This window comes from Molothrus aeneus, chromosome 4, assembly GCF_037042795.1.
Source record: "Molothrus aeneus isolate 106 chromosome 4, BPBGC_Maene_1.0, whole genome shotgun sequence".
Classification (NCBI taxonomy): Eukaryota; Metazoa; Chordata; class Aves; order Passeriformes; family Icteridae; genus Molothrus; species Molothrus aeneus.
The window spans coordinates 23,776,721-23,786,477 of NC_089649.1; positions in this window are offsets into that span (position 1 = coordinate 23,776,721).

A 9,757-nucleotide genomic window follows, 5' to 3' on the forward strand; every position below is an offset into this window, starting at 1 on the left:
AGGTCCTCTTTGCTCACCAGCCCTTTGTTTGTCTACAGAAACTGCATGTGCTGCCTGCCCCCTGCAAAGTGGGGAGGAATAATTGACTTCCTGGGAAGCAGGCTAGGGATAAAATGCTTCACACATCCGCTCACAAGAGCCTGCTTGTGCCACTCAGATGAGGCAACTGCTGTGTATCCTCCCTTTCACCCAAGCTGCCACCAAGCAGCTCCCACAGGAAGCTCTCCTATTTCCTCAGTTTCACCGCTGTGAGGTTGCTCTGAGAATGGTGCTACTGATGCTAGCTTGATTCCAGCTGAGTCAAAGTCATGGCAATTTCTGGGGAAAACCTTGAGGAGTTCAGTCCTTTCTCCAGCATAGATCTCTTCTTCACAACTGAGTGAGCCCTGCCAAGAGCTATGTGGATAAAATTCTGCTTTTTCCCCACACAGCCACCACAACCACAGTTTGGGGGAAGGCTGCAATGGTGCCAGCACTAAAAGTTCCCTGTGGAAAGAGTTCTGGTACTAAAGAGAGATCGCTGAGGAAATGTGGTCGTGTTTGGGCTGTCCTCCTACGCAGCCATCTTGATACTCTGATTGACCCAGTAGCTTTCCCTGATCTGCCCACAAGCAAAAAAAAACTCCTTAGCACCTACAAAATAGACATAGTGTTGTCCTCTGGCTGGGAACTAGATAAAGGATTCCTGATTTGTTCACACAAAAAGGGCCATCCAACATGCCATGCTGTCAGCACCCTGCCTCCCACAGCAGCACAATGCATCTGTGTACACAGAGCCTGCAGTGGGACCAGCACAGACCCACCTCCTGGGACAGAAATTATATGTTTGAAGCAGGCAGTTAGATCTACCTTGCACCAGGCTCCTGTTTTCATATAGAAGAAACCAATGGTTTAACAGGAAAAAAAGGGAACCAGCAATCTCTTTTGTTTAATGTTCCTTATATTTTTAATAGCTATTTATTTACTAGTTTTTATGGCTTGCTACCCTAGAGCACAGGAGACAAACATCACATTGGAGCAACTTCCAAACGTCAGACCCCAGGTTTTTATGCAACTGGGCTTTTGAGAATTAAGTGCAGACCAAGGAGTGGAGGGTGCCTGTGCCAAGGAACCTGAGCCAGAGGCCAGTCAAGAGCAGGAAGAGGGCAGGTTTCCCAGCCTGCCTTTGCTGACTGGGGCAGGTGGGCTGCTGTTCCCAGGGAAAAGAGCTGTCTAGATACAAGAGAAGGAGTCGTGTTTTGAAAACTGCTTTCTGAATGAGTCAGCAGAGCCATTTCCCAAGGCACTGGAGCCTGCCAGAGGGAAGAACAGATAGTTTTGTTGTTTTTTTCCCTTCTGCTGTTGAGGTCGATCACTCACTATCTTGAAGTACGTCACCAGCCTTGGGAAGCCTTTTTCTGAGTAGAATACTTCTTGACTTTTCTATTTCTGAGGAAGTTTTCCAGCCTGCCTTGCTTCTGTTTTGTCAAAGCCTGTATGTGACAGCAAGGTCTGGAGGAGAAAACAGAGCAGGCTAACATGTTATCCCTGCAGGTCTGGCCTGAAGGTGCTTTTTGCTTCCAGGCAGGGAAAGCTGCAGCCATTAAAACCCTCTTCATCAGGACACACTGATCTCTCTCCCTTTAGACACATCCCCTTCCACTTCTCTCCTCCCTCCTCTGCCACAGGTATCAAACACCTTTTCTTGCAGAGGTGACCTCACTAGTACACACCTAATGCAGTACTGAGTAGCTTGGGTGTAGCCTTCAAGTTCAGCTGCTTCTATTTCAGACCTGAGGAAGGATAAAAAGAAGTATGTCCTTTATTGAGTGATACCTATTGCTTTAAGAAGGGTGTGCTCTTCCTTTGCTTGTGTTTTTCCAGTCAAGGTAACTGATGTAGATAAAATGACTTTCAAGGGACACAGCAAATGCTTCAGCTCTTAAATCAAGAACACTTTTGGAAGAGATGCTTGAGCCCAAACAGACTCTCCTCTGTGCTATTCCTTCATCCTGGCTATGCAGATTTATGCCCCTCAAAAGGTTGGCATTTCTCATCTGTGCCATGGCACAGGACTACAAGGGCAAACTTCTCAGTCTTGGTCACATTTTGGCCTGTCATTCTCCTGATGATTTTGAAACTTTGGCTGTGCCAGGCACAAATCCACAGGTGAAAGTCAGTTTGTGAGTAGCTGGTGCAGAAGATAATGTGATTGCTCAGGTCAGGGATATGCATGACAGTTTGGCCATGAGATGATCCAAACGTGATCCAACCCTCTGGCTGTCATGATGATAAATGTGAAATGGTCCCAGGGATGAGCTGGAGCTTTCTCAGTCAGTGTGGGGAGAGGGCAGGGATCTCCTGTAGCACAAATAAACAAGTACACTGATACTCCATGCATCTGCCAGCACCAGCTCAAAGCAGGCAGCAGCCAGAAGAAACTGCATCTCCATCAGTGTACCTGTTCTGCCACATGGCAAAGTGTGGGCTCTGGATAAGCCTAAAATCTTAAAACCATAACCTCCACAACATCTAAAGCCACAGACACAATCAGAGATTTTTATATCCATCTTCCCCACCACCTCTACTCCCAGCCCAAACTCAGCTGATAGCTAGCCCAAAAAGGCTGACTACTTCTTTGTCCACACAAGCCAGCATCCTTATCCCTCTAATTGCTTGATTGATTAGCACAATTAAGTTGAGCTCACAGTAGTTGCTCCTGACCTACCTCTACTTGGAAGAAGCATCTTCATGCCTGACTTGGGAATGGACTTGTGTGCTGGCAAGCCTGTCTGGCCCCTCCCTGGTGTATCTGTCAGCCTGGTAAAGGATGGGAGCTCTTCCTGCAGACCACACTCTGGTGGCTTCCTAAAGCAGGATGCTGGGCTGCTTTTTGTAGGTCCTGTGCCATAAATAAATGTGCGTCACTAAGGAACAGCTTGATAGTAAAATGGTCAGAAGGACAATGTATGATAATTGGTGTCTGGCTGCACTTGGCTAGGATTAGCCCCATCAGATGAAGCACAATTAATGCTAATTAGTTGCTGCTGCAGCCAGCTTACTCTGAGGGAGCAGGGATTACCACTGAGCTAACAGGACCATCTAAAACCAGTTGTGCCTTGCTCCTGGAAACAAATTTTACACCCAGTTCTTTATAGTCCAGTGCCTCTTTCTGTGATCTTTTTAAAATTAAGCAGACATATTGTGATTCCTTATTCTGATCTGCATAGCACAAGGCCAGATAATTTTGGCCATCAGTTTCTGCACCAACTTTATTAATTTATGATTGCTTTGGAAAGCCAGCCAGTACCACATTATTTCCTGTAAATGACTATTTTTTCATACAGATCAGTTACTGAGGTGTCAGATACTCTGCACTATCACTCTCTGATATCTCTAATCTGTACTCAGACCACCTTGCTTTGGTGTGGAAAAACAGCTGAAGGTGTACTTTTTCCACAATTCCCACTTCCCTGGGTTCAATGCACCTGCAGCAATCAGAAGCCACAGAAACAATAGATATAATACTAATATCCAAATTCCATTATAACAGAAGGCTCCTCTCAGCTTTTCCCAAGTTAGCATTCAATGGAAGTTGAGAAACAATGTCGTTAAAACCCACAGCTAATTCATCCTGTGGGCCACAGAGGAAGGTTCTGGGTACACTGGTATATCTCTGAGGGTTTTTTGTGGTTTTTGTTTTTTTCTAGTTTCTCCTTCCTGGGATAACCTTTCACCCCAGGCTTTGTGCTCTTTGTGTGTTTATCAGCAAAGCACATCCAGATGCCCTTCAAGGGAGAAATGACTCATACCTGACTCACAATCGCTCAAGCAAAGCTGCAACCTTTAGTTCATTTCCTGGGAGAAGCATCTCTTAGATTCATCTTGGAAGATTAAGCATTTCTCACTGTCATTTTACAGATGGAGGCATTTGTGACTGGCTGGGGAAGGGTCAACTGATTCTCTGCCATGGATGGAAAACAAACTTCTTTGGGCAGTGGCAGCGATGCCCCAAGGACTGTGAAGATGCTCTTTAGCGAGTGCTGTCAGTCTCCTCCCGGTACCTCTCTCCTTGCAGAAGGACCTCCAGTTTCAATGCACACCTTCAAAAGGGATCACCCTTCCCACAACAAGTGTGTAGCTGTGCAGAGCTGGCAGCTGTCACGCTCCCTGCCCACACTGTCCCCTGCTGTCACTGTCTCTGTCACTGGCTGATTCACTGGCACTCAGGAAATGCAAACTGCCCCCTGCCCGCATCCCGGAGTGCAGCCCCAGCTCCGAAGCTGCCCACCGGGCAATAAATAACAAACACACTGGGACACCACTGCAAAAGCCACCTCGTTTCACAAAGTCAGCAAGCCCTCACTCCAAAAGGTTTCCCAGCTGTTTCTGCACAGCCAAGGCCCCTTAATATGACCTTTCATTCCCAGAGGACAGAAAGAAGCAGATCCAATAGATACATCAAACAAGGGCTGTGCTGGAAATCTATTTTTTTCCGTCCCCCTTTGAAGAAATCTTAGTTCCCCATTAGGCTAAGTCGTCATATACAAGATTTGCTTCACATAAATTTAGAATTCTAAAAGATATATATGTATCTTCCCCTACCCCATTTTTTTCTTTTTAGAAACAGAGAAAGACCTAACAATGTCACTTGTGTGTTGTCCTTTGGATGCACAAGTCTTAGGATCAGAAGAAAATCACCTGTTCCTCCCCGTGAGGACTTGATCACATGGATGTTTACATACAGACATCCCAATAAGCCCTGCCATAGTATATGGCACTGCTTTCCTCCTTTTGCTTCCTAATAGTATGGAAATGCTAATAATAATGTGTAGCCCTTGGTGTGCACATTCCTCTGCTTACCACTGGCTCCCTTCTTGGCTGAATAATCACATATAATTCACTTGTCTGGATATGACTCACAGCTACTTTATTTCACACAAAGCAATTTCTAATTGCATGTTGTATGTCTGTGTTATGAAATCCAGCGCTAACTGTTATTAGAAAATTAGTGCAGAAAACTGAAGAGGAAGGAAAACCACAGTGAGAAACCAAGTAACAACCCACAAAGGGGCAAACCAGAACCATGTCAGTTTTCCCCTCTCTAGTACAGGACATTTTCTCGGACAGAGCCAAGAATTTCCTAGTCATTCATACAGTAACTTACAGGCAGCGAGACAACTGGGGTCCTTCTTTTACCCTCAGATGGGCTGAAAGCACTTTGGCAGCCAAATACAATAGAGATATGGTCTGGCTCTGCTTGTCCTCATATCTGTGCTCAACAAGCCGTACATCAAAACCAACACAGCCATGTGTGACAGCTGTGAGCTACCAGACAGGCAGGTCCTGTCCTTTGCCTGGTGTCCCAGCTCTTATGGCACTTTCAGGAAAGTTTTGTGCATCTCTGAAAGGACACGCAATCAGAGAGAACACATTTTGGCTGGAAAAAACACAGTTGATGCACAGCCCTGGCAATTTTTCACATTTCTGGGTAGGGCCAAGTCAAAAACATATGGATTTTCAATTTTGCTCAGCCCCTAGCTCCATCTGCTTGAGAGACCTCCTTCAGAGCACTGCCACGGCGAAGCACTTCAGACAAAGTTGGGTGAAGCCTGGTGGTAAAGAGACAAGGGATAATCCATCCCACGGGCTAAATTTTACCCCCACTTCTAATGCCATGTCTAGACTTTTCTATAAAACAGAGTCAGGGAGAAAGATAAACTCCAGAGTCCCCATCATGCAAACAGCCTAACATTCTTACACTACAGGTGTGATTCTGGCCCGTACCAACTGTGGTGCTCCCAACGACGCGGCTCAAAGGACAGCACCCACCAGTGACCACTCCCAACACCCATATGGGCAAGGTCACTTCAGGCTCTGGCACCTGTGTGCTCCTCTGACACCGTCCCAACAGGCTGTACTTCCTCACAGTTCTACAAACCACATGCTCTCAATTTTGTGCTATGAAAACATTTATTTTGAACCTTGAAACATCCATATTATTACTTTGAATACTTTGAACTAGAAAAACATTCTTATGAAATGAATACAGACATGTCTTGCTACCCACTGAGGATTACTTTCTTTTCTAAATATCTACAGTGAGATGTGGGCAGACTGGTGAGCTCAGGGCAAATCACCAACCAACCATCTGCATCCATGGGGACTAGGAAGGATCCAAACTCTGTGAAGAAGAGAGCTGCTAGGTGTGATAACAAAGTGCCCACAGGCAATCAAAGACCACGAAAGAGAAGCAATGCCAAACAAGACTCACCAAGCATGCTGGGGAAGCAGATTCTTAACAGTAAGGGGTGCTTAAACACCTGGAAAGACTACCACAGCACAAGTGTTTGCCATCACAAGTAACATCTCTACAAAGATGAGACATCTTCTGACAAGGAAATGACAGCTCCACCAGAAGCTTTCAGGCACAAAGCAGAAGCCATTGGAAGGGAGTCCCTGATCTGGACTATGCAGGTGGCCAGTCTTGAAGAGCTAATGGTGCTTTCTGGCTTCAGAGCCAGAGGAAATATTGTGATTTAATCAAGCACAGAAAACCCACATGGGCAAAATCTCAGCTCTGGAAGACTGCCAAGGCTCTGCAGTTGGACTGCAAATGAAGTGCCCACTCCTTCCCTTGCAGCAGTGAAAATGAGAGGAGCTGGTCCTAGGACCCCAGAATAGCACAGGTGCTCAGGATAATCAGGATTTGACCTAAAAGCAATGAATGAAAAAACCAGGATGGCTGTGAGGCAGATTTTATGTACACAAGAAAAGCAAAACATGGGCACAGGGCTGAGTGCTCGTTCATGCCCACAAGGTGACAGGCGTGGTGGAAAACAGGCATTATCCTTCCTCAAGTACCTCTCTGCCTAGCCCCGTGATTCCCTCTGGTTTCATTCATGTAAAACACAAGGCTATGAATGAGAAACCCTGTGAAGCGGAGAGGAGGAGGGGGGAAGGAGGAGAAAGGATTTCATGCTACCAAGGCAACCGTCACCATGGCAACCATTTAATTAATGAGCTGGTGATGAACCCCAGCAATATGGCTCTAGTGAAGTCATGCTGTAGTAATTACCAGAGTTTCATTCATGCTGTCCTGGCAGGGGCTGCCCAGAGAAGCCCAGGAGCTCTGACAGACAGACGGGAGCAGGCAGCCTGCCGGATCCATGGAAGGCGAGCGCGTGCCTGGGAGCGTGCCCCAGCGCTGCTCTGAGCCAGCTCCCCGGGCCTGGAGCACGGAGAGCACATGGCATCCAATCCATCCTACAGCCCCAGTGCCAAAGGGCAGCCCGGCTGGCCCCGTGCCACTGACACGGGCAGCATCACAAGCAGTCTGCAGAGTAAGCAGCCGGCGCGGCTGCTCCCCCTGCTATGCCTTCAGCCTCCAGAAGATGATACTGGAAATAAACATGTAAGCTGGTGATTTGCCTTCTCTGGCTGGAGGATTTATCTTTTCACCCAGCAGAGAGCAGCGTAACAGCTGCATGGGTATCCCAAGTGAAAAACAGCTCCTGATAAACATCATGGGGTTTTGACAGGCATATATGTATCAGAGATTCTGAGGAGACCAGGAATATTTCATACAGAGGGAGGATAAATAAAACCTACCTATCTGCCACAGGTCAGATATTTAAAGCAAAAGACGTTACTAAAGGTGAGCGTGAGGACAGTTAATTCACTTGTTCCCATGAGACAAGAAGATGCTCCATGTTGCTGCAAGTCCTGAAACATATCTCACCACTACCCTGTGGTGTTATCTGCTCCACTAAGATCCTCAAGCTTTGTGAGAAATGGATATGATTGACATGGATCATCAGGAGAGGACATCTTACAGTCATATTTGATTGAAAGATGAGGAAGTGTACAAACTCATGCTGCAGGGCATACCCTATTTTAGCACTTACTATCAACAAGCCCCCTTTGTCCACTCTAGAAAACACAAATTATTCTGTCAAATATTTTCATGGCAACTGAGAGAAATCACAAGGATATTCACCTCATTCACCGAAACCTCAGCCCTCAGGATTAACTTTGCACCCTGGAACTGTCAACACAATAAGAATACCTATACACAGTAAAGAAATACACAATTTATGAGTATACAGCAATTATCTGTTGGCTGAACCAGAATGGTTGGGACAGTGTGCTCTCTGTTGAAGGGGACCCAGAGCTGACTGCCTGGGCAGTCAACTCAGTCAGAAGAAAAAGTGTTAGTTTCTGCCACCCATTCGAGTGGGATCTGTATTCATCTTGTTAAGCTGCATCTTCCAACTCCCTCCTGCTTTTTCTCATGGTTTTCCCAACTTTTTCCACCAGTATTTGCCCACTTGAACCAGGAAAAGCCAACATAGCTTTCTGCCAAAAAGGCAAAACTCAGCTTTTCCCTGTTTGTTGTCAGCCATGAAAATCAGTACTAGTGAGTTCCCAGTTTGCATTATTATAGAGAATATGCATTTAAAAAGCCACCTGGAAACACCAGTGCTCACAAGGTAGTTCATGCTGTCTTTCCATCATAAGAACCTGAACTTCCATTGCTGTAACATCTGTAACTCATGTCTCCCCTCTGAGTTAGGGACTAGATATGAGAAGGGAGTTACCTCACCCGACTTTAGCAGCCCATGTCAGAACCAGACAAAGTGCTCACCCCCCCCAGTCTTTAGGAGGAATTCAGAGTAATCATAACAACAACAGAGGGTTACACTGAGCAATGGATGTAGGCAGGCACTGCAATGCTTAGGTGGAAATGAAGTGCTACATCCACACTCAGAACCCAAGATCTCTGGCCAGCATCCTTCTCAACCCACTGACATTTAGCTTACCTGTCAGCACTCCAGCCTCACTGGACCACTACTGCCAAATCTGAGCATGGTCTGTTCAAGACCAGATCTACATCTGAAAACAAGGTGTTCTTCTAGATGATGTCCTGAAAGGTGTGGGCAGAGAAGAGCATTAAAAGTATCTCTACCATGGTGCCTCTCTCCTTTTAATACTGCACACTGCTGGTGCTTATACAAGATTCTGGTTGCAACATTGCTCAAATCCCACAAAACGCAAATTCAGTTTCCTTTTATCTTCATTTTGGGGCTCTAAATAAAAAAAAATCTTTGTCCCTCTGATCCTAATCTGGAACTACTGCCTCAGTCTTTATTTCTCTGGTGAAAAAAATAAAATCAGAAGAAACCTTTCATCTAGCTTTGAGGATCATTCTTTACAACATTTGAAAATGAGGCAAGACAACAGCCTCAAAAATTTCTCTTGAAGAAAGTAATTCTTTTCTTTTTAAAGAAAACTCTCTCATCCATGCCAATACTAAAACATCCATGGTAAAACACTACCTTGAAGCAAAAGCCACCAAGACCCCTCAAAACCCAGCAATACAGGGTCTGCAGTGGAGGTCTGCCATTTCTTCCCTAAAAGCCTTTCTATTTATACTCATCTTGGCAGGCTTGAAAGTACCTGCCAGATGGACAGAGATAACTGACATCCAGAAAAGACACTCCACCAGCTGCTGTTAGCAGGGGTTGGGAAGTGTGGGGGCTGGTTAATAAGAAACCACTCACTTCCTCACGGCTGCTAGCTGCCCGCTGCCTTCCCGGGGCTTAATGGAATTTGGAGAGAGTATTTCAAGTCAGACCATCTGTCAGCACACACAGAGATCAGCTCAGGCCCAGCACCTTGCCTGCACGTCGCACACAAGCTTTGTTTCCTCGCAGGAATCTTTGTTGGTGCTCTCTCCCTCATCCCTCTGGCAGCAATTCCCACAGGGCAGGGCTTG